Genomic DNA, 25,844 nt, shown 5'->3' on the forward strand with positions numbered 1-25,844 from the left:
CTTTAATTTCCAAAGTTTGTCGTACAGAAAATATAAAAGACTACGGAATTATATTTCATGCCATATCGATTGAGAAAGATGCTATTCCACACCACTACGTTTGTGACAATACCACATCTATTGTTTGGTTCGAAAAATGCCGTTCTCAGCTTTCTCGCGTTTTCGCAATACGTTAGACGCAATGACGATAATGCTGAGGCTGCCCGTCTCACTCCGCCCAGGGTGGTGTGTACGGTCGCGTCGGTTCAGGTGATGGACTGAAATGAGGCTCATTCGAAAGCTCGGCGGACAGTTAAAAGAGTACAGCGGTATGCCGGTGGTTGCTTTCCAAGGTTTCTCCATCCCTCTGCCGCGTCTACGACTTCTTTAACGTATCCCGGTTTAGCTAGCTCGTGTCTATACATCGTCGCCATCACGATCATCCCCGACATCGCCCCCTCGTCGACGTTACCTTACAATCGCCGGCAACGGCACTGTTACTTACTCTTCGCGTCGTTACCTCTAGTGGTGACGTTTAGACGACCGCAGCAGAGAAAGAGACACGCGTTGAAGAACGGAGGATGGAGGAGTTGACGTGCGCGGAGTGGAGGCCACGGTAGAAAAAGTGCAGGGACCACGTACGGTGCACCACCGCTGGTATTCTTTATTCGTTGCTACGTGGTATCCGGGGCGCAGCTGCCACGGCCGGCGCCGAGCCATGGCGCAAAGTTAGCTTGGCTTTCGCTATTTTTCCATGCCATTAACGACCGACTCGAACGACCTCTATCAATGGCTTTATGGCGGTTAGCTTTTATTCCCTCTTTCACAACGGTATCCTCTTGCTCTTCGCCGCGCGAAACCCCGCGTCTTTCCATTACAGCCACGACCTGCCGACGTCGCGGCGTAGGTTCAATGGCAGCTCTTCCCTCTTCCTCCCTACCCGTGTTCTTCGCCTCGTCCTTCTGTCTAGATTGCACGTTTGTCTCCTATTGTTCGCTGCACCACGCGCAATACGCGTAACAATACTCGCGGGTCGGATCGGCGGATGAAAACGTTGATTTGATGAGATTCTACGCTAGATCTGAGAACGCGGCTAATGAAAATGTACTCGTGACAAAAGGGGAGGGCTAAGAGACAGGAAATCGTCAAAGAAAGTTTGGACAAATTTTATAAATGAAAAAGACTGTCTTTGGACTATTTAATTAACGTTTTTATGATCTAATGAAAAGAGTAGTAAAATAGAAATGTCTGTGCTTTTTTTTTTAATTTTGTTACCTTTGTCTGTATTGTATTTATTATATTATTCCTCTTTTCTATACATGTTTGGCAATTTTGTTAATTGCCAAATATTTGGAGTATTGTTGTCCCTTAACTGGCAAGCACTTGCATAGGAATCAAAGTGACCCAAATATGCAAACTGTAAATTTATTAATTAACTAATATTACGTAACAAAATATTTGTAAAAAATATGGGTTTTTCTTTCAATTTCTAATATTTGAAAATTAAAATTACTATTTATCTTTAAAACATGTTTTATAGTTTATGATTATTTAATACGTGTGTGAGTTAGCATCTCAAAGTTTAAACAATTATTTTGTCCGGAAAACTTGAATTTTGAGAGCTAGACGTGAGATGCTGTTCAAATATCGACAGTTCTATTTATTTTAACGCAGTTCTCATATAATTCCGGACGCGTACAATAATTTTCTAAAAAGTTCCGGTGATATAATTAATTAAAACATTTTTTAAACAATTATTTTGACCGGGAGAGACCGGGAGAGACGGGGAGAGACCGGGAGAGACAGCATCTCACGTCTAGCCCTGAAAATTCAAATTTTTTGGGCAAAATAATTGTTAAAAAAATGTTTTAATTATTTATATTACCGGAACTTTTTAGAAAATTATTGTACGCGTCCGTATCTATATGAGAACTACGTTAAAAGAAATAGAACTGTCGATATTCGACCAGCATCTCACGTCTAGTCCTCAAAATTCAAGTTTTTCGGGCAAAATAATTGTTTAAGAAATGTTTTAATTAATTATATCACCGGAACTTTTTAGAAAATTATTGTACGCGTCTGGAACTGTATGAGAACTGCGTTAAAATAAATAGAACTGTCGATATTCGATTAGCATCTCACGTCTAGCCCTCAAAATTCAAGTTTTTCGGGCAAAATAATTGTTTAAAAAATGTTTTAATTAATTATATCACCGGAACTTTTTAGAAAATTATTGTACGCGTCCGGAACTATATGAGAACTGCGTTAAAATAAATAAAACTGTCGATATTTGAACAGCATTTCACGTCTAGCCCTAAAAATTCAAATTTTTGGGGCAAAATAATTGTTGAAAAAATGTTGTAATTAATTATATCACCGGAATTTTTTATAAAATTATTGTACGCGTCCAGAACTATATGAGAACTGCTTTAAAATAAATGGAACTGTCGATATTCGACCAGCATCTGTATAGACCTATAAATACAAGTTTTTCGTCAAGATAGTTGTTGAAAAATACTTTCTAAATTTTTTAAATTAATTAATTTTGTCTATCTGAGATGCCAGTTACACCAAATTCACGTGCGCAGACGTATACACATATATACGTATGTTTTGTAACAAAAAATTTTTTTAAATTAATTTAATCAGCAGAACTATTGACAGGACGTCTTTAAACGATAGAACTCTATAGATTTAGTCTTTTCTGTGGTCGTATATTCGAAATACGGTGAGATGCTATTATGTGATTTTGGAAGTTAGCATCTCATTTATAAAAATTTAATTAGAATAGGTAATTCAACGGAATTATTGTTGAAACCTATCAAAAACTGTAGAACTATGCTGGATGCAAGTAATTCTGCAGTATTTTTATGAGATGCTAAACTTTGAGATGCTAACTTCACACACGTTATTTAAATATATATTGTAAAGAACAATAACAATACTTTCATGAAAAAGTCACAGTCTCGCTTACAGATTAAACATGAATATTCGTTGTAGTTTAAACAGTATTTTATCTGAATGAATCAGCCCATCTTGTATAGTGATCCGTAAAGTTACAAGATTACAGAGACGCTATTTATATTTGAATTATTCGTTGAATATGTTTGTGAGGAGTGCGTGTTTATTGGGAATAAAGAGAAAACTAGCAATCTTCGCTTTATGATGATGTACGAATCGTATCGAATAATAGCTATTAATAACGATATCGATAATTCGCATCTACCTTTCACGTAATAAACCGGCGACTGGATATTTCGAAGACAAATTAGAATAAACTGAAAACCTGGTTATTACTTTACTTCAACTTCATTGCCATTCACTGTAACTTTCTCCGTTAACTTTTCTTTTCAAAAAACAATTTCTATTACGTCGTAGAATGTAACATTAATATATGTATAAACGTGATTATACATTTTTGAAAAGTTTTGACAAGGAAATCAATGCGATATGTGCGAGATGTAATGGGTGACTTAAACTGTTAAGTTTGCGCGAATCTCTCGTGATGTTTAATACGATAGATGTAATTTATGCTTATAACATTTGCACATCATTGACTACGAACGAAAGCGGCGTATTCTGCATACCGCTTGCCTGCATCGGCGCAAAAACGAGCGTCACGTAGGGTGAATAACGGGGAGGCGTGCGACGTGCAGCCTTTTAAGTACCACCCTTCTTCGGATTTACGGTCACGCGTGTTTCAACGATGACAGCCCCGTATTATCCGCGTAGGGCTCTTGCAACGCGGGGCAAGTTGTGAAATTCACTGCGCGCCGCACGAATTGCGGAAATTATTTTCACGAGGATAAAAACATTAATCTTATGTCATTAAGACTAACGTCTCTAATGTCGTAAATAATATCGGAACAGCCTTCTTCTGGCACGAGGTAAAGGTGTGTAAGGAGATCAGAAGGGACGAAAATTGCCGCGAAACTCATTATAAAATACATTGTTGGAAAGTCGACCGTTACCAGCAGAACAGGACGATGGTATTTTAATGTAACTACCTAACTTGGGATCTTTTATGGATTTAGAGACGGTTGTAAGACTCAGCATCTGGGGTGGAAAAGGGCGAGGGGAGGGAATAATTGGTCTTCTTTAAACGTATTAGAAAACTTGCGCCATTTAGCAGTGCTAGGGAATAACTGGAAGAGACATGTTTGGATAGATTTATTCATTTGGTACTTAAGTGGCATTAGGCTTACATATCACGTCCTTTATCGAGGAAACGATCAATCTTAATTCGCTTTGCCGACCCACTGATCTAGCTTTACGTAATAATCGCTGCTTATACGCGGAGATCCTCCATCTGTAACATCGGCTTCATTAACGGGGTACGAATATATTGGTACAACCGGTGGTATTGTATCCATTACATGTTGCAGAGGCACACTATGGCACACACCTCTCGGCGATATTCGCAAGATACCTTATTGAATTCCCCCGTAATCCGAACCGGCCCCCGCCGTCTTACCGGCTATAAAGCCGCGCGCGATTGCCGTGGCCCCTACATTTGCACGTCATTGCACGACGAAAGGAATGTACCGCGCGCGTTTTACTTTCGCGGCAAAGGACGACGGCGCCGTAGCGTAGGGCCGGGCGTGAGGGAACGAGTTACCGAACAGCCATTTAACTACAGTTCTTCCACCCGATTTACGAGCGTACGTGTTTCAGTCACGACACCTGCGTACGCCGCGAGCCGAACGAATCGAAAAAGAAAAGAGAGACGTGAAAGAAAGAGAGAGAGAGAGAGAGAGAGAGAGAGTGAGAGAAGTCGAGAAAAATAACAGAATAACTGAAGGAGAGCGAGAGGGCCGACGGGAAATGAGGAAAAACCGCGAGGTATAGCTCGCGGCACGAGTCATAACGATTATATTCCCGCGGTGTAGTTTTTTCAGGCCGCGGAACGATCGTGTCGTGCCGCCGGCATGATCGCGTTGCGGCCGGCCGACCAACCGACCGCAGCTGCCGTGTATGTGCGCGCGTAACGAAACCCGCGCCGCACCGCCGCCGCCGCTCGAGAGAAAGAGAGAGAGAGAGAGAGAGAGAGTGATGATTCCGCGTACTTTTGCTCTTCTCCCCTATGTAGTGATACGAAACACGAGTATGAAACAACGAGCGGCGGACGCGGTAGCGAGAAATTGCACGCACGTCCCACACTCGCTGCGTTACACCGCTCGGAGCGGCGCGCGATAAAATGCATATAATTTGTGGTCGAGCGCGGCAGTGCTGAATTACCGGAAACCATTCGGCCGGCTGTATCGGTATCGATGACCGCGGGGAAAAGCCGCGGATCGGCCCTCGTTAATGTCGGGCGCGCGCGAGTCGAGCGCTGATTATGGGTTAACTGTGCAAAGTTCACTTTGATTCTCGAATTTCGCGCTGCTGGAAACCTCTTCGCGGAATCGGCGAAGTGATCGAATTGAACGCGCGACAAAGAGCGTCGGCGGCAATGGAAAATGGCCGCGATAAAAATACGTGAAACGGGTTCCAAAGATGTTGAGTAAATCGACGTTAACGTTGGGTGCGTTCATCAAATTAACGTGGCATTGTGACGCTAGGATAAAGTAGGAGGGGAAAGTATATAGGACGTCAAAGTATATGACGATGCTTTCTTTGCGTGACATTTTTATTCATGTTGAAATTAGTTACAACTCACATTTATATAATAACTATGATATGACTCGTATATGATGTACTTTGATCATATGTAATTATTCTTATTTAACAGAGGTCTAAAAATATATGTATAACTACCGCAATTAAAGAGACGTAACAAATACAACACAAATTATGTAAAACGTACATTTTAAAAAATTCTTCTAGTGTATGGCATATAATTATATTTTACATGTCAATTACGAATATTATTGTGATATACAGTGCAAGATAAACTTTATTAAGGCTGGCTTTTTTATCAGTTGTACTAGTTGTGGCAGTTTTATTAAATAGCTCGGCTGTAGAATCTCCTGGCTGGTATAACGAAAATTCTATTTTATACATTTCAATGTTACAGTTTCCTACTTGTGCAATTGCGATCATAAATCTACAATGAGACAGCTCGCGGTCCGGAATAGCTCGCAAAAACGCAAAGAATCGCGCTAACATTAATTCGTAAAGACTCCCTGACATAATTATGGTAACAGTGCTGCGTTGAATTTTGCGAACGCCACTCCCTTCTTGTATTAATTCAAACACCGTGCGTAATCCCGAGGAGGAAGATTAATTAAAATGGAATTACCGCGTAGAAGATTAATTACATTGCTATGCCCGCCACAACGGGATAGTTCTAACACCTATTTTTTAAGTAACACGTACCCGAGGTGTACACTATCGTTTATCAACGGCAGCGTGATTTATTTGCATCTATACCTTCGAAGCGGTTAAAGTGTTTGCGAACGAGCAGTGTCGAACTAATCCGTCAAGCAGGCCGGTCAACAGTATCGATAGATGAGCAGGTAAGCCGCAGATGGCCGCTCGATGATTTTGTGTCAACAGGAGAGAAACAGTCCGACAGCTTGGTTAACCATAGGGACACCTACGTCACAGCCGACGAAATTCTACGGGCTTACACCTGCGTTCTCTTGAGCTACGACCATCGATGCAAACCTAGTCGGGAATACGCGAAAGCGGCACTGACCACTATATCCTTGCAAACGAATCGTGGTTTACATAAATTATTCTAGTCTTTTTAGTGAAAGCGACAACGCGTATCGGAAAAGACCGCGCTGGGCATTTCACTCTCGGACGTAACGAGTGAAAACACGAGGACCCTTTAAATTTTACAGCAAAACTTATTTCTTATGAAAACTACTTAAAAGACTTTAATCATTAGTTATTTTTATTTGTGTTATATTTACAAGCTAGATGATCGATGCCACTTTGTGTTTTAGTGTTAGCCAGCGATATGACCAATATGTATCCGCTGCTTTAGCTTCAAACTATACAATAGCAGTGATTGATCTAGCTTCAAACTACGGAATAACAATGGTTTAACTAACTTTGTACTATTGACTTGGCCGTATCGAATAATAAAACGTGAATGCACATCGCACAAAAACTGAGAATACAAAACAAACGATTACCGTGTATAGCCTAAATAATGATTTCAAAAACTGTTGCTTTATGTTCTTAAATTGTACGTTTCGTATAATTTAAGAACGTATCTCAATATTTTATATGCAATATTTTTCTTCATTTACTTGTCTATCTAACGATCGTCACCTTTCGAAAGGTCGAAGTTTCTAATCCCAGCAGGACCAGGTGAAACCGTATGCGTAATATCAGCGTGCGAGTGCGACAAAACTCGTTGGTCCCGATCGTACATTCCCTTTACAATTCCCTCCGCGGTAAGACCCCTCTCTCTGCTTTTCCTACAAGACGGGTCCTCTTCGTCTCTCTTCCCCCCCCCCCCTCTTTCTCTCTCTCATTTACTCTCTCTCGTATTCTCGCGAATTCCAGCGAGCGCTGGCTCGACGAGTCGTTCCTGGATCCTAATCCCACCTGGTCGTCGAATCACACGACCGTCGGCTTACGACTTCATCCGTGGCGGGTAACTGGCTCTCCTATTCACCGTCTGATCACGAACACGGCGCGTCAGGATGGAGGTTTGGGGGCTTATGGCACGACGCGCAATAATGTGATGGCTAAAGGTGTAAACGCGAGGCAAAATATTGATAAAACGGATCACATGGATCACTCTCAGAACGAAACATCGTAAAGGCGACGGAGCTACGTGTAAATCAACATATTCACTTTGCATATATTAGTCCGATCCTTGTTCTCGCGAACACCTAATTTGAAAGTCTGAAGTAAAGACTGTAGAGAGCTAAAAGTTAATAAAGTAATGGACACGCATACTTTACATATAATACGTATGTAATAGATAAAACATGATTTCTAAGAGAAGAAACGAATATATTTTGTATACTTTTTTTTTGGACTGGGGAAAATAGGCGAAAGTTCACTGACTCCCTTCCTTAAAAAAAATTTAATCTCATGTTTGTAGAATAAAAGAAATATTTTGATTCAGTTTCTAATTTCATGTAATATTGTACACCATTTTTTAAATTTTGGTATCTCTATTTTAAATACTTTAATTTTAAATTTACTACATATTCTCAATAGCAAACAAACTTGTAAATTTCGCGTTTAGTGAAGATCTGTGATAAAGACGGTAGGTCGAGATCTTATAATGTGATTTGGTGGTTTGATTTGCGTGCTTCTTGGCGACGACTATAATCGTCTCTCGAGGAAAATATGATAGTAACTTTCAAATGAAAGATAGAAAGGATCGATGCATCGCAGAACCGAAAGCATGCTTCTACGATGCCCAATTGAGCGTGCAGTAATAACTTTATGAGCATAACCGCCTTTGCCTCCAATTTAAGAGCGGATAGATACTCGAGTCGATATCCAGTTCTTATTATTGAGTCTTATTATTGATGAAGGAGTACGTGACGTTTATCGGAATAATTTTGCAAAGCATGTCGGACTGTAGTTCCTTTTTGCTCTTCATTTTCTCGTTTCCAGTCGCGCGCAATCCCGGATCGACGTCCTGCAAATTCAGTCGTCGAGAGAAGAATGTCGGGAACAGCTCTGCTAAATCATACAGATCTCTCCGCGCGATCGATACCACCGAACGTATCGAGATAGCTCCACTCCGCGCGGCGGAGAACTCAGGATTACATTCTTGGTGGCCCATAAATCATATTATCGCCGTTTTATATCACGCAATATCGCCGATGATTATCTTCGCGTAGGAGGGTGGGGGAGGGAGTCGACGCGGCGTGAAATCTCGTCGCTCGGTCTAATAGCCCCTCGCGCTGAGGAACCAATTTCTCCCTTCCTCCTACTCCCGGCTTTCCCGGCGCCGTCGCCGCCGTTCTCCTGACGATCGAGAGGCATGTACGCCTCGATGATCATCGGGGATATCTCCCGGGAGCGCGCGTATACGCGACGCATCGCGGTAACAGATGTAGTAATTCAGCAGGCTGCACGACGTTCACCGCTGCCACCGCCACCGTCGCCGTCGCATGCCACGACTCGTTAAAGGGGAACTCGCACAAACGTACGCGCCGTCGCGACTTGCTTTTATCGGTTCGCCAGCCCCTGCATTTGCCCGTCTCGCCATCGCCCGGCCTGGCCCCGGCCTAAGCCAAGCTGAGATCTTGCATTATCCGGAGATGTAATACGGTTTGATTTATTCGGGCTTTTTTTTTGCCGGAGTATCGGACAGGGACATTTTTAGACGGCTTCCATCGGGGTGAGTCGCGGCGCGCACGTCTTTTCCTACGCCCTTCTCCTCCTCCGCTTTCGCCTCCACTCGCGTCGTCTCGTTCTTTTCTTCCCTCTTTCTTTTTTTTTTTTTTTTTCATCGCCATCCCGTCGCCCGTATGCCCGGCAATATTTCACAATTACGCGGCTTTATGGGCCACCATAAAGATACGCGGTGCGTGTCGGTCGCATGATGGCCGACCCGCGTGAATTTTTATTACGGTTCCGAGAGAGCGGCTGATTCGAGCGCGCACTACGCGAGAGACTTATCCCTCGTCGCGAGGACCACGCTCTCTCCTCAGGGCGGCCGACGCGTGTACGCGACGAGGAGAGCGGAACGTCGATGCGATGCGCCGCGTCGCCTGGCTACATCGTCTCCCCGACATGAGAAATTTAGATTACCGTGCCGGCCCACTCCATTACGTTCATTCAGTGGCGGCCGCAAGCTTAACGAACTGCCACTACACTCGTAGACCTACCGGCTACCAGAAGGGACTCTCCCTTTTGCCATCAAAGGACTGCGCTGCCACGTTTCCATCGAAAAATTCGGGATGGGGTGTGTTCCGCTGAGACTGAATTTACGTTGTACGCGTAATGCTCTGCCCTCGCGTTATAATTTAACACCGTGGACAGAGTACCGCGGGAATTAAATATGTGGATGGTCTTTCACTCTAATTAAATCCACTTTTAAAGTGTTGATTATTACAGTAGTTTAATGCCGTTAAGCTTGCGGTATAATTACGATGTTTTATGTAATGCAATTATCGATTCTCAAAGTATTACACGAGTTTCTGTTGCTTTCACACGAGTAATGATTGATGTCATTTATTTAATGGTTAAAAATTTGCATACAAATATCTTCATTTTCCCTTTTTTTTCCCTAGCATACTACCGTGCAATTACTCGAATCGATTTATTCTTGCCGGCAACAGCAGGTGAACATAATCGTGCAGCATTACGTGACGGTCTTATCAATCAACACAGTTGACGTACGCAATGCTGCAGTCGATCTTACTCCCTGATTATAATGGGAATCCGATATATTACGTGCATGGTCGTTAACATTGATCCTTTAGCAGATGATATTAGCAAGCAATCGGCGGCAGACAATAGTTTCACACGCGATGTATCGTCGCTCGTAGAACGTCATGCATACTAACTGCTTGAGGCCAAACATGCATCGTTAGTTAGCTAGGCTCAGATCATAATTGAAGGGTTCAAAAGCGATTTTTGAAATGCTTACTTAATAAAAGATTTGAATGATGAGGGGAAAATTTATGAAAATGTATCCCCTCATTTTTAGAAATCAATTTCACTTGTTAAACATTACTCTTTTTATGTTTAAGTATTACAGTTATAAAAATTCCCTTAACTATGGTAGCTCGTATAAAATTCTGTCACAGTTATAATTGCGTTTTAATGACATGACTGATTTATATGTGTACTTTATGCTATTCTTTATATAATACTTTAATTGAAGATATCGAATATCCGAGGAAATTGAGTATGATAAAATTGATATAAGTTATGTGTACTATAAACTCCCATTACCGTTTTTGCACAGAATGTATTCTGATACATGTGATACGAATTTTCTACAAAGCCGATCTAAATATAACCAACAAAGTATCCGGCTTGTTCGTATCAGTTCTTTACACGTATACCTATATCAAAGCATCCGGGCACCAGTTATCCAGATAAAGGTTAAACAACGACGTACTTAAAAGACGATCCCCTTATTGAGATAATAAGCGATCTAGACATCGCGTAGCTTACACTATGGGGAACTCGAAACAGGTGCGTGTTTCGACGATACCACGGCATCGTATTTCCTGATCATTATTGCACGCCGTCGCCTCACCTCTCCCATGTTTATCGCTAAAATATTACTCTCGTGATAGCGGTCGCCGCGCCGTAGGAAACGCGGCAGCGATATTCGCGCCTTGAATTGCAGCACACTCGCAGTTTTGTATTTATAAAGCCATGCCCGTTAAAAATGCACCCGGCATGTAAAAAGAGCCTTGGTAGTGGCGGGGTGCCTAATAAAATATGAGAAACGCTTCCAACTCTGTTTGGTTACTGTCGATTCTACTCGCCTGCAGGCGGGGTATTTTAATGTTTAAATCACTTGAAAAAGATATTGCGTCTTTGTTTCTTTCTTATCTTCTGCCGCGCGCGTTTCATTAAATTTTTATCACAAGATACGTTTCAAGAGGTATTTCCGTTTTTACTGTACTTTCCCAACGACTATTGCTTTTATAACATTAACTAGGCATTTCAGATCGAGCAGTAAACGGAGTCATAATTTGCTTTGCATATCCTTTCAGTTCATCCTCGTATACGATAATGTATATAAACTGTGTACTAATATAAATGTTACCGAAAAAGAACAATTCATATACAATTGGCGAGTGCATTCGTCAAACATTTGATTAGGATAAACTATTGTCGGAGGGAACGGTTATGTATCTGATCACGTATTTATATGGGCAAAATAACACGAGAGTTGATATTATCGTAGTACCGTGTTGTTATCGATTTAAAGTGTGATTTTTAATTTGTCGCGCTAATTACTGCTGATTCAAAAACACGACTTCTTTTTAGTAATGCCTGCGCTAATGCACGCGAGCCCGACGTCGTCGCTTTCAGGATTAATTGAGTTTACGGTTAATTTTCAACGAACCTTCCACTTTAATCCTCGCGTGTTCCCTTTGCAGCGCCAACTATGCACATGTATACCCATATATCTACTGAGCTCGCACTCGGTGTTGCGTTGCTGCACCCCTTTTATCGTACCTCTTCCCCGTCTTTCGCCTGTCAGGACATCCACCCGTGGCATTTGCGTAATGTGATACGCGCGTTGCTGCATTATGCTTTAATTGCGTCATTATAAAACGAAAATTTCCTGACACCCTTACTGAGCTGGCGCCGTTGTGCGCAAATATACGCAGGCAATTTAATTCGCGAGCGCGAGCGTGTTACTTTGATGGAATTATCTCTGCCGGCATATTTGTCTGATGTCCACACATTTCTCAGCAAGTATAACATAACTCTGTGATCTTTGAAATGGTGAAGTTTGGCACTTGGAGGACGACGAGCGATTCTTAAACGTAGCGATATATTTTTTTTGATTCGAGAAATATTTTTTTACCGCACGATGTTTTATATTCTTCTAATGAATATACATTACAAATTCTTAGATATTACACATTAATATACGCTCTATTAGTTTTCATTTATCTACTAGATCTACGTTAATATGAACTATGCAACGCTGCAGCGTATCGACTAAAGTTTGTAATCAATGCAGTAGTAAAGTCAATTCGTATTAAACAGCGCTTTAGATCAGAAAATAGCCGCAAATCCTGCGCTATAACATGCGCTATGCTTTCATAATACGCGGATTATATAAACTCGAAGCAACCCGTTTGCCAATGGTATTTCCCACGCACGAAACTCATTGTCGTAATATCAATAATGTACAACAACGCATTATCAGGATTATTCGTATTCACAGCTTAATTTATTACACTAGTGCATAAGGATAAGGATACCGACCGCCAACAAATAATGGCCCAGACCTCATTAATAATCGATCCGCGTAGCGGCTTCATCAACTTTATAATAGAGGATGGAATAAAAACTTTATTCTCTTTCTAAACTCGAATGTCGATAAAAGTTTAATTACGATCTTTAATATTCATATTAAAATTGGGGCTCTCAAAAGAAAAACTTTGTTTATATAAAAAAAATTTTTGCTATTAAAATGGTTTGAAATTCGCCAGGGAGATTCTTTCTGTAGGGAAACGTCACTTTTTGGGATTATTGAAATTGTTTAAAAAGTGCAGGGCCGCTACTCTACGCCACGTTCTTGAAATAGTTTCAGCAATACCGAAAAGTATGATTTCGCTCTCCGGCTAGGGCGTACTTGCCCTAGGTTATACCGTCTGCATTGCGCCCGCTTTCGTCTTTATCAGAAATTCCATTTAGAAATTTTCCCGAATTCCTCCACTTATCGTCGAGCTTATCGTCAGGGCCGGTATTTCCCTGTTCCTTCCGCTTTGTCGTCCCGTGAAATCTAACGAGACAGTAGAACGGTGAGGAACGAGGATGGGGAAAGGAGGGGAGGAGGATAGTCGGGAGCAATAAGGGGGAAGAAAGATAATTGTGTAATTGAATTTCCACAATCTGCGAATGATACAATCGGGCGCGTATGCTCGTCGCCCGACTTAAGCAAACGCGAGGACCACCAAGGTCCGCGAAAAGCGCCGCGATGCGAAATCAATTCGGGTCATCTACTCCCGCGCCGCGCCGTTGCGCGTTGGCCGGTCGGCTCTTCACTTCTCCAAACTCCGCGTCTATCTCGCGCGCGAGATCGCCGGTGGCAGACCTGCGGAAGAGAATATTTATTGCGCTGTCTTATCGTCGCATGGGAAAAGCGAGCGGCGGGAGAGAATTCTTTACTGCGCCGGACGTTCTCTCCCCAATGGAATTCCTCTCTTTTTCGCACACTTCCTTGAGCGTACCCCCGTCATTCTCCTTTCTCTCCTCGTTCCACTCTTCCTACTTACTGTATTTCCCGCGACCCGGCTGGCTTGCTCTTCTCTGCCATCCTGTGGAACGACTCGGACGACAGCACGCGGACTTCTCGTTATACGGTTCGGTAACAATGCCGAGACACCGAAGGACTGTGTGTGCATCCGAGTGTACGCGTTCAGTTGGATTCTCGCCCGATGATCGAAAACTGCGGTTCGAAAAGGTCACAGGTGACCCTCGCGGGGATTAGAGAGAAAGTCTCGCTGGCGGAGAAACAGACGAGGCTTATAGCTAATAGCGCGAAAAGTCTCCGTGAAGCAATCTCATATTCCGTCGGCTGAATTACAGACTTCGCAAGATTGCGCGAGCTCATTCTTCTCAATGTAAACTCTGTCCGCCGTTGCGCGGCGATTCGTTCCCTTTCTTCCGTCCCTCTCATCATCACCGATTCCCGTCCGCGTGTTCGTGTCGCGCGGCAAACGGAAGTCGTATTCCAACGCGGACATCCGTCCTCGCCGTCGACCATGGCCCGAAACGGCGTGAATTATAACCGCTAGCTAACCTCATGGCTTTCAGAAAATTCACGGGAACGTAGGAGCGAGTGGCTAGACGATGGACAAACCCCGCTGGGAGTTGAAATTGTTGATCCATGGTGACATCGTCACCACCATCATGTTCATGCCTCTCCTCTCTCTTCCTCTCTCCCTCTCTTTCCTTTTAATTCATGAAAAATTCTCTTTGCAGACTTATTCGGCAAAATCATAATATGCGGAAGTCAACGGATTACAGGGAATATTTATAAAAAGATATAAACTTCAATGGCGATTTGAATTTGCTTGGATTAAAAAGAAATGTTTTATCCTCACCGTGTCATGTCGCGCTTTCGAGATGATTTCTCATTTCTGCATAATAGAAACGTTACCACTTCCAACAAAAGCTGTAGATATTTATCATTGTGTGTTATCGGTACATATTATTCATCTAATTATAACTTATACAGTTTGTGCTGGTATAGCGTTCGAGATTATCGATTTACCTGGAATACAGGAATTATGAAACGATGGCCTTAATCAGTAACTTATTCAATATTCAGAGCCGTGTGGCGTCCTCGTCGCAGTCTATGATCAAATTCGTGATCAACACACATTCAATTAGCCAGCCAATGGACCAACGCGTATGAAAGTTGCATATTGCATAATCCAGTTTATCTCGCGCGCTGACATACGCGCGGGGTATTACTGTCGATTGCGGACTAAAATTGCGCGCGCGGAAAAAAGCGTGGCGCGCAGAAAATGTAATTTCGGCCTCTTCCTATTACGATGCGGCGCACCTGGGAGGTGTTTGTCAACGGCGGCAGGTAATACCGCGTCGTCGCGATACGGCACGCTTTATTCCCACCATATCAGGTAATCTCGCAGACTTCTAAAAACCCTCCATACGAGGCCGCGACGAAATCGGGAGAGAGCTTGCGAATCTGACATATCGGCAAATCCGAGCACGAATCGTAAAATCGCGCTGGGCGTTTCGCGTGTAACGCACACGATAAGGAAAGACGATATGACGCGGTGGGTGAGGAGGGCACGGGAGAGAGAGACAGAGAGAGAGAGAGAGAGAGAAAGAGAAAGAAAGAAAGAGAGGGATGCTTCCCGAAGCACCGCCGGGAGCTTTACGTCTCCGGAGCTTCGAATCGACGTCAATGGAGGAAAGTAAGGCAAGAGAGAAATCTCTCAATGGCTTATCCGCTTGGCCAACCGCTGGGTTCCCTCTCCATGTTCTCTTCCTTCGGTATCTCGTTTCTCTCCGCGTGCCCTCCCGTTCGCCCTCTTCGTGTTCGCTTCCTCCTCTTTTACTCCTCTCTCCTATCTCTTCCCGCCGCCTGTATGTCCTGTCCCCTCTGTCGACGCGCACCTCGCTGTCTCTCTTTCGCCATCCGTCTCTCGATGGACGCTTGTGAGGCCAGCCACTCGTAAACCTAATAATCTCGGCCACTTCTGACAAACGACGCCGTCAAAATGTAATTCCGGCGCGTTCTCACTCGCCCTCTGCTCGTCTCGAATTCCAAGTGGTGCCGATGGTTGACGCGATCTTACACATCCTACCACATCATTGCCGGCCTCTTTCCCCCCTTCCCCCCGCCCCGGTTCTCCTTCAATCTTATTCTGATTTTTCCTCCCGTTCGTAGTTTTCGTACACGTATCCATCGACCTCTCTCTCGTAGACACCCCTTCAATCGGGCCGCTTACGCGGTAAGATTTGACGAGCGAACGTGACTCGCCGGTAACCCTCGTACATCCGTGCGCTTGCGACAAAATCAATGGCAATTTTCTCGTCCGTCACGCTCACTTCGCGAAGGGACATTGCGATCTTTATTCCCTGGACGACAGCAAACTTTGGCTATCAGATTGGCGGACGGACGGATATTCCGTGAAAATATTGTGGCGGGATTTTGCGTCGATTCGGAATTCGAAATTCGACGTGCAATGCGCACGTGTGCCTCAATTGGTAAGTGTATCCACTGCTTGAATAAAATCGGCTCTCCGGTTACGTGTCTGTACGTCAAATATTTCAGCTTATTGTACACAAATTTTTAGTGTTTTGAAGTAAATTACGAATAATCAAATTATAATTATTGGAAAACATTAGTTCACTTAAAGTTTCCTGTTATTGCGCAATGCTATTTTCGTACTTTAATCAAACCGTTCAAAATTGTTTGGATCATTACCTAAATGCCAATATGCACAATTTGGGAATTACGTATTGCCACGCGAACGTATAGCAGCTTATACATATATGATAATAAATTATATCAGCCTGGCTAATATTTGTAAACAAAACAAATGAGTTGTACATATATAAATGAATGCATGCCGGAGGAAATACGAGGTACGCGCGCGAAGCTTGACGGGAAGGTGAATGTTTAATATCCATTAATTATTACGACTTGATTTTTTGGGATGCGCTAATCATTGTAATAACATACGCCGAGAAATACAATTTTCCACGAATATAGCCAGAGCGATAAATATAATTCGTACTCCGGCTAGGATCATAAGGCCTCGGGAATTCAGGTAATTTGTAACTGCGTGGCGCAAAGCCGCGCTTAAAGCGATATTTGCATTTGAATCCGCGCCATCTACAAACATGTTAAACGCCGTTATTTGTACACAAATTTATACGTCTCGTCCGCACACGTCGCGCTACCGGCGCGGTTTCTCACTGTATTCGACGCTTGAGCAATTTATCCAGGGCGACCGATATTAACGTGCCGCGAATCGATCGGGAAAGTCATGCCGCTGTCGTAACGGAAGAAGGGAAGAAGGGAACTACGAGGAAGTCCCAGTATATTACGTTAAAGGAACATATCGACGGCACACGAATACCCGGATTCCTTCGAAATTATAATGATCTCCCTCTTTATTCGCTCCTCCAACAGACCGAGTCACCCTGAATAATGCAGAGTCGTGCTCTTTATGAATTTTTATGCGTACCACGAAATGGAATACATTTGAGTTTGTTTCAATTCATGTAGATCCGACGGATACTCCGGCAATCGTTCCTGCGATGACTGTATCTACTTCCATGCTCTATACTTCTCTGCCGGCGGCATTTATCGGCCGTAAATCGAAAATATCTCTTCGTCGAAAAATTTATATTTAACTGTAACTTGTTTACAGTATGTAATTTCTTTCATAGATCTTTCTATAATTTGTTTATCATAAAGACGTTACTAATCGTAAGACTTGGAAAAGATTCTACGAAATGTTTGTGAAGTATACTTTATGGCATTGTTATTGTATTTTAACGCATGATTCACGAATTTTACATTTAAAAGTAGATAGTAAAAGTAGATAATTACGTTGCGATTTATGAAAATCGTTAACCGATTTTTAATCAACGCGATTGTTAGACAAGTTTATCTTTAGTGGTTTATTACGCTAATTGAGTATTTCTTTCGTCATTTATTTCAAAGAGTAAAGTACGGATACATAAGATACGTTGTGAAATTACGTATGCAGTTCTCTTCGTTAATTACGAGTACATTTCTCAAAGCTCGCACGATTAATGTTACGGCTTAAAGACCGTGACTCTTAATCCTTTGTGTAATTGTCTTTTGTGATGAAAGTTACGTTATCATGAAAAAACATGACATAGCCTGCGGTAAAATGTAATATTTCTGTTAATAGACTCGCGAAATGGATTGTTTTCCGACATGTGTGTAACTTATTTCTTAACTTGGTTATTTTTTTATATAAATGCATTCATGGTACATAGCATATCAACATTCTATGTCGTGTGCATTGTTTCAGAATATTTCAAAACTAAACATTTTTGTATAAATTTTAACACTTTTTAAACAAGCTACATAGTGCTGGACAGATTTAATGTTCTCTCACAGTCCCTTTCAATTTGAATCCGGTCGACGGAGCTTTCGGCGCGGAAGATGTGCGAATAATGTTAATTGAAATGGTCACTCGTCTGGCCAAACTGCAAATAGTTGCTCTCCCAACACCCGGTAATCCCATCGAACGCCAAAGGTCGCCCGGCATTGTCGCAGAATTGCATTCGCGCGAAATTGCATTCGCGGAAAAGTATTCGCCTTTTATTTGTAGAAAATATACTCGCCCGATGAAATGCGCGAGGAAAACGTGTTATTGGCTATTATCGCGGTATACACTTTATTTAATCGCAGGTACGTAGCCAATTAGTTTGTTCTTCATTTGCGTGTTGCACCGCATGAACGTGTTCGGTGGAATCCGATTTTAGCGGCAAGCTAACATTTTGTTGCTCACGAATGTACATATCGGAAATTTTGTATACGAAAATGGCATCCACGGTTAATTACACTCTATATACACGGACATTTAAACTAACGTTAACGTATTACACTTTCTATGAAGTTACATATTGTGCTTACGCATCTCTTTATTCAGCTAAAGCGACAACACATTGCTGATTGCTTGTATGAAACCACAATTCATGCTTCTTTGCGTTTATTTATTTTATTACAATATTCCATATGAATGTTGTATTTAAAGGAAATTTTGATGAATAGTTATAACTTTTGCATTAAAATTTTTTTCTAGTTTTCTAATTTTCACTTTAAATTAAGTTTAAAAAGTGTGAGTAAATAATCCGATATATATTTTTTTATTTAATTTCAAATAAAATTTATTCAACAAGGTTTTCTCTCTTCTTTTTTTCAGCGGAAAATTGAATATAAAAAAATCATATGTAACCGACCAAAACAAATTTTCCCCAGGAAAAAAAAGTCAATTTTAAATTGGTCACGGAAACTGTGGATGAAAAACATGCGAGACCCTGAATGCGCCCCGGGTATATACTAACAATACACCATGTTGCAATTCACATTTTCTCATTTGATATCACGCCGCACGTTTCCGACAACCGCATACGGACGAGCCCCTCACTTGATACGAATTTCAAGATCCAAACGTGACTATTAGGCAAGCCCGTTAGATTGCGAGCGTTCGAGATCTTGCCGTGACACGTTTCGCCTGTCGTGCCACTTCTTATAGCGCGAATCTTTTCGAAGAACCGTGGCCTCGGCTGTCCCGCTGTACTATTGCCGTAGCCAATAAAGTTTAACTGCACCCTTTACACGGAGTTTGCGATAGCGCGGCGCCCGTAGTTCTCGTGGTAGGCGGACGACTTGGAAAAGCTCGACAGCGAGTCCTTATCGGCCTTCCCTGCTCCCTATCACCTGCATCCGCAGTCGTCTCTCCTTTTCTTTTCTTCCCTTCCCCCCCCCCCCCTCTCCCTTCTGCTCTCGTTTTGCAGCTATTGTGATAACCATTTACATAAGGAATCCCGGAACTACGAGCGGCAGTTACTGCAGACGGTATACCCGGATCCCACCGCAGGGGTTGAGGCGAGCGGGGATCAGTAAGAGGACTACGCCTGAAGCCGGAGCTATTTATGCGCTATTGCAGGCTCATATTAGAGTAAGCAGTGGGATCTGTGATACGGCAATCATCCGCAGAAAGTAGCGTAGACAATGAAAATAGATGTACGTGGATATGAACGTAACTCCTATACATCCTTGTTCGTATTTCTAGATCACCGCAATTAGATTTTTCTGTGTAAATAAAGATTCTGGTAACGAATTTGATAGAAGAATCATCGCGAGGCATAGCAGGAAAATAACAATTCATTCGATACGTTGCCCAATGGGTGCAATTTACTGCTTCAGAAAAAATTTTTTAATTCTTTTAATTATTTTTATATTAAAATGTTTATCGTAAGAGGGACGAAAGATGGTGCGAAAAGAGGTTAATATATTTTGGAAAATTGAAATTTATTTTTCTTTTGTTATCACACTGAGGTCAGAGATAAATTTCAATTTCTCAAAATTATTTTTGTAAGATTTCCGTTGCTGATTATCTCGGAAAACGTATCGTGCGCGCCGAGCGAAGCTTTATTGTATGTGAAGCTCACTGTATTCAATGATTCAGTAAGACGCTACTGCATTATCTATCTTTGATCCTTCGTTCCTTCTACCTTTTCTCTGGGAAATAGTTGGGAAACGGAACGGTGTTGGCGGACGTGCTGTCTTTGTAGAGCTCAATATCAACGATGCTACAACGCTTGAATCTTATGACAGCAGACCAGGTCACTGGTGATCTAGCAGACTCACTGCTACCTGGTGCTTTCGGGGTTTCGTATCAACCTACTTCATGGAGAAATCCTCTTAGCCCGCTCTTTAATGAGGCCACTCGGTCACCACCGGGATTTTAAGCTAATTGAATAATTTCCGTTTTGAGCCGGTCGGGGTTTACCGGGCGTGTTTTGTGTCCCAAATAAGTTCCAGCGACGCCACCCCGCAAACACCGGCACAATGTGGATGCAAATGTAATGTCCGTCGGAACGATAAGAGCTTCGTGCACACGCAGAAACGACGACTTACCTAGAATCGCCGTAAGAATTAATCTGGAGAAATTCAAGAAATCCTCCGGACTGGGAGAGAGAGCGAGAAAGAGAGAGTGAGAAAGGCGAGAATATTGCCTTTCATTTCGTTCTCGTTTTAATAACGTTGTCGTTGTGTTGCCGGCTCTGTGACCCACCCTCGATGCGGAACGAATTGTAATTGTATTTAAACGACCGCGTCATGCCGATCGGCAATGTGCAACAGCGTCGCCGTACACTCGCAAACCTCTCGCGAACGACTAAACCGAATGTGTTCATTACGTGGAGCATGGATTACATTTGCGATCGGATTCATTTGGCTAATCGTGACGATATACTCTCAGCTTAAACACGTTTGACGTAATTGTAATCGGCTAAACCTTTGCTAAAATTTGGCGCGAACCATTTACTTTTAAAGACATTAGGTTTCCAATTTTTATTAACGAGGGTGCTCGTAAAAGTTTATGGGCTTGAGAATGCCATCTGAGAAAATGTATTGTAAAAGGCAGTTTCTCTTTAATTAACTCTTTATGATTTCTTCTGACTATTTTTAAAAAACAGGTGCAAAAAAAAATGTCTTTACTTTATTAAAAATTTTATTTTGTGTTATAATTGTACAAGCCACTTATTTTAATAATTTATTTTAAACCAAATTTGTTAGATAATAAAAAATAGAAACCGAAAAAACATGTGAATATATCTGTATGTAATAAAAAGTATAGATTTTATTTTTTATTGATTATCGATGAAATATATTGAATTCAACAATTGCATTAAAAAGTTATTAATATAAACAGAATTTTTTTGAAAGTTATACAATTAAAAATAATGAAACAATTATTTCTGATTCCATACATGGAAAGAATACTTTTGTTGCAGTATCTAAAAATTTAACTAGATACAGGACTAAAAGTAATTTTGTTTTCGTTGATTTTTAAAATAATTACGAAGAACATTCAAGCATGATAAGCATGCTACAAAAAATTTTAATATTTTAACAACCAGTTTGAGCATTCTACTGCATAATTATCTTGATGATCTAATTATTCTCGGACCTCTAGTCAGGTGAATTTTTCGATACTGCAGCAAAGTTGTTTTTTTTTGCCATATGTACTTATTAATAATTCAGTGGAAAATTAATATATCGATACTCTTGTTATGAATTTTATTACTCTAACATTCATTATGTAAACTAAAATTTTAAAGGAGCAAGTCGGATAGTGATTTTCTGGGATGGAAAACGTATATTTGTATTGTGATCTGTTGGCAGTACAGACCGCAGTCCTGATTGGGCACCGGATAAACTTTCTTCCTTCGGACCAAATCTCGCTGCTGTGATTGCGCCCGTACCACCTCCACACTTCTTCGCCTCCTTCTCCGAACCTGTCAGCTCAGTCAATGTTTATTTAGCCTCCCCTGTTTGCGGGTCGAGGGGTACAAATTAGAAGCAACGCCGCTGATGATTCAGGAGGGTTCCCGCTACGTTCGATTATCCTCGATGGGCCGCATTCGCTATCTCTCTCTCTATTCGTGTTATTTCCCTCCCACTTTCCCTATGCGAGCTTCGCTACTTCGATTCGTATCATTCCGATTGCTTCGCGTTGCCGCTCGTACAACAAACTCGGAAAAACTTGCATGTGTTTTTTTTTGCGTATTAGAAAATCTTTGTTGGTTGAAGTCGTTTAATTTATCGAATTATTTGTATTTCCTACGCGCAGGAGACAAACGCTACATACGAATTATAAGTCATTTGAATTTTTATTGTCAATTTTTTGATACAAAATAAATTTGTCGATCACGTGTAGACCTAGTTGCAGTGTTTTCCAGCAGCTTTGAACAGTCGGGTACTTATTAGTGAAGCGTATATCCAAGCATTACATAATTAATCGCTATCGCTCTGTTGTTGGTTAAAAGTGGTACGTTTCGTAATAGCTACTGTTGTTCCGTCTTCCGTAGAAATGCGAAAATATAATAGCATTAAAAAGAAGTGTTTACACTAATTAAACAAGTTTAATACATTTTTAGAACGGCTTATATAGTTTATATTTTTAAGCTAAAAAAGTAATTTCATTTAATAATTTATATATAACAAATTTATAAAGTTTTTATAGCTTTTTTTACATAATTTTTATTAACACAAATAATCCGTTTATTAATTTTCTCATTTTCTCATCGCGGAGATGCATCTGTGAGTAAGAAGTAAAATTATCTATCGCACCAAATGTCACAAATAGAGATTAAATTTAACTCGTCTTCTTAAAATAGGACAACAACATGCATATTAAATTAATTATATTCTTAATCCGTTGACTTGATTATTTTTAGTTGGTCGATGACGCGTTCAATGATGAGATCGCCTGTATGGCCATAATTTCGATAGCATGGATGGTGTCGAGTTTCGTATGACTGACGACACACCATGTTGCGCCCATAATTCGTGCGGCGGAGTGTCGTATCCGTTTGCTTCGGCTGCGCTCGATGGTGTTAGCACGCACGACGGTGGTCTCGGTAGCGTGTGTGTGTGGGTGGTCCACGGGTACGATGAAGTTTCCGCTTTCTGTATAAACAGGCTGCGGTACGTCCTGGCGCCGTGATGGCTCCGGGGTTTCTGAGACACGGACACAGCGCAGGCGTTAAAGCGGTATCAGTAATTACCACCGTGTCGGCAAACAGGGAGTCCGGCCAGTACCAGGGTTCAAGTGCTACCAGGCTCTTCCCCTGCCGCTTCCAGAACGCGTGACACAAGATATTCAATAGACAATGCCGCGAGCGACGCTGTTCGTCGCTGCCCATCGAGATTCAGCGGGAGATAATATTCCAGTTTTATTCCATTACCCAAATAGAGTAATCTTGAATACAAATTTGTACATTCGTTACTCCGACCGCTGCTTTTACTTAGATAAGGCGAAAGTGGCCGCGCTTATATTATTTCAACGAGATACGTAATCTCGCCTCGGGAGAACGCGCGAACAGCGACAAATAGTAATAAGAACGCCACTTTAGAAATTTACCCGTTAATCGACTTGTAATCCTAGCAGCTTATCCATCGCAAGAGCGACCGAGATACCGCGGCGCTATGATTTAAAGATACGTCGATCATATGGAACGGAAGCAACGGCTTCCCTCGGAGTGAAAAACGAGAAGCCCGTTATCGCGCTTTCGACGGCGGGGGCCGTCGGGGCGATTCACGTCAAACGCATCTATCACGTACTCGTAAGCGAAGGATTTCTCATGGTGGGAGAAACGTCCGTTTCTCCGTTCGACGGAAACACATGACACTCAAGTGCGACTGAGCGCCGTCAACGAATTTAACGGTGCTGCACACCTAGAATCTTTTTTTTCCCCTTATCACTCTCACATTGCTAGCAGCGGAGAGAGAAGCATCTTTGAAATGACTTCAAAGGCTGCTTTCAGTGACGATACCGATGCTGTTGTAAAGAGCTCTTCGTTGAACCTTTCTGGAACGGAGAATTACCAATGTTGACGATAAGTGTGCTATTTCTCTCGAGTTAGACACTCTTTTTTTTATTCTTTTACGTTGAAAGCGCTTCCGTCCCTTTACAATGTCCAATTTACCGAGAGTGTCATGAGATTTTATTGTTCGCAGCATATATTTATTAACCTTTTGTTAATCGGTTGAGCGAACAGTCTTTCTGAATTAATATTTCGTTAAATTATTTTTTATTTAAAATGATAGAAATTACAAATATTTATTAAAATTGAGGACGGGCCAATAATAACGGATCTTAATATTGAAATATGATGTGATTTTATATCTATTTTTCAATTTTTCAAATCATACGCAGCTTTTGAACTAGAATATATTACAGTATTAAATTGATAATTAGTTCAATAATATTTGATGCTAACAAGCAGCTATGAAATTCTTTATTCCTTAATAAAATTTATTAAGGAAAATATTACCCTAGCTAAGGTTATGCATAAATATTATTTGATTTTAATTATGTTAAACTTCACAATCTTACATTATTGTTACTATGCTGAATATCTAAACGTTATTTTTAACGACATAAGATATTTATAAATTGATAAGTTTATTATCGTCAATACGATATTTAGATTACAAATATACGTTAAACAGTAAAGCATAAAATCAATTAAATAGTAATCTCGATGTATTTTTGGTCGTCATAAATCATACGGAAATCGAACTATTTGACGCAAAATCACTTCAGTCCGTTATTCATTGGGGAACATTTGGGCGAGAAAGAGAGAAACCGCAGAAGGATTACGCGGCATTAAAAATTGTCTCGTATTGGACTTTCATCGGCATTGGTCTATACGCGCAACCGTAACGAATGGGCGAATATGTACGATGATAAAAGGAACACGATATAAAAAGTGACGATTCCGCCGATCGAGTTCGCGTTTCGATCGTGTCGAGTTCATTGGCTCGAAATCGAATCCGTTTATCCATTAATACGCAGACAAAGTCGTCAACGCGATTGCAACGAAGACGGCGGATGGAAAGAACGAAATGGGAGGGACAGAGAGACAAGTGGAAACGGTAGGCACGCTGCCAGCCCACCAGCCGTCCAGCAGACCCAATCTTTTTTAAACGGCCCGCTCATTCATCGTGGCCAGACAGTCTCACGATTATAAAGCGCAAATCCTTTTATTTCACCGTTACGTCCCGCCTCCACTCTTATTTTTTGCTACCCATTTCTATCTCTTCTCTTTTTCTTCTTCCCCTCTTTTTCTCTTTTTTTTCTTGCGCTTTTGCACTTTCACGCATGTCTTCTCACTTCTTCTCACTTTTACGTTTCCATCTCTCACGCTTTGATATTGTCCCCAATTACTTTATTATCCAGTTATTCTCATTTCGCTTTGCAAAAGGCATCATTGTCGACAAAGAATATTGAAACGAAGAATGGAATAATTACTTAATTAACACTCCACTTGTACAAAGTCTACTCTTTTCGTTGTTCTTTGGCTTTCGTCGTGAGTAAAACAGCAAAGCAGCGGTAAATGTGGAAAGAAGTGATAAATACGACGAGCTTAAACGAAACGCTGGCCGAAGAAAGTGCGAAAAGAAAACGGCGCGACATCGCGTTGCCGACTTTTCCGCATCCACGTGAATTCAGTCGCCGTCGCTAATCCGCAGCCGA

General features: G+C 41.6%; 1 protein-coding gene across 1 annotated transcript in view; it reads left to right on the forward strand.

Moving 5' to 3' along the window:
- LOC105829567 (sterile alpha motif domain-containing protein 5-like) overlaps positions 1 to 25,844 on the forward strand; it is a 219,147-nt gene that overhangs the window by 147,499 nt on the left and 45,804 nt on the right. The gene's annotated exons all lie outside the window — the stretch shown is intronic.

The sequence above is a fragment of the Monomorium pharaonis genome, chromosome 6 (genome assembly GCF_013373865.1).
Source record: "Monomorium pharaonis isolate MP-MQ-018 chromosome 6, ASM1337386v2, whole genome shotgun sequence".
NCBI classification, from domain to species: Eukaryota; Metazoa; Arthropoda; class Insecta; order Hymenoptera; family Formicidae; genus Monomorium; species Monomorium pharaonis.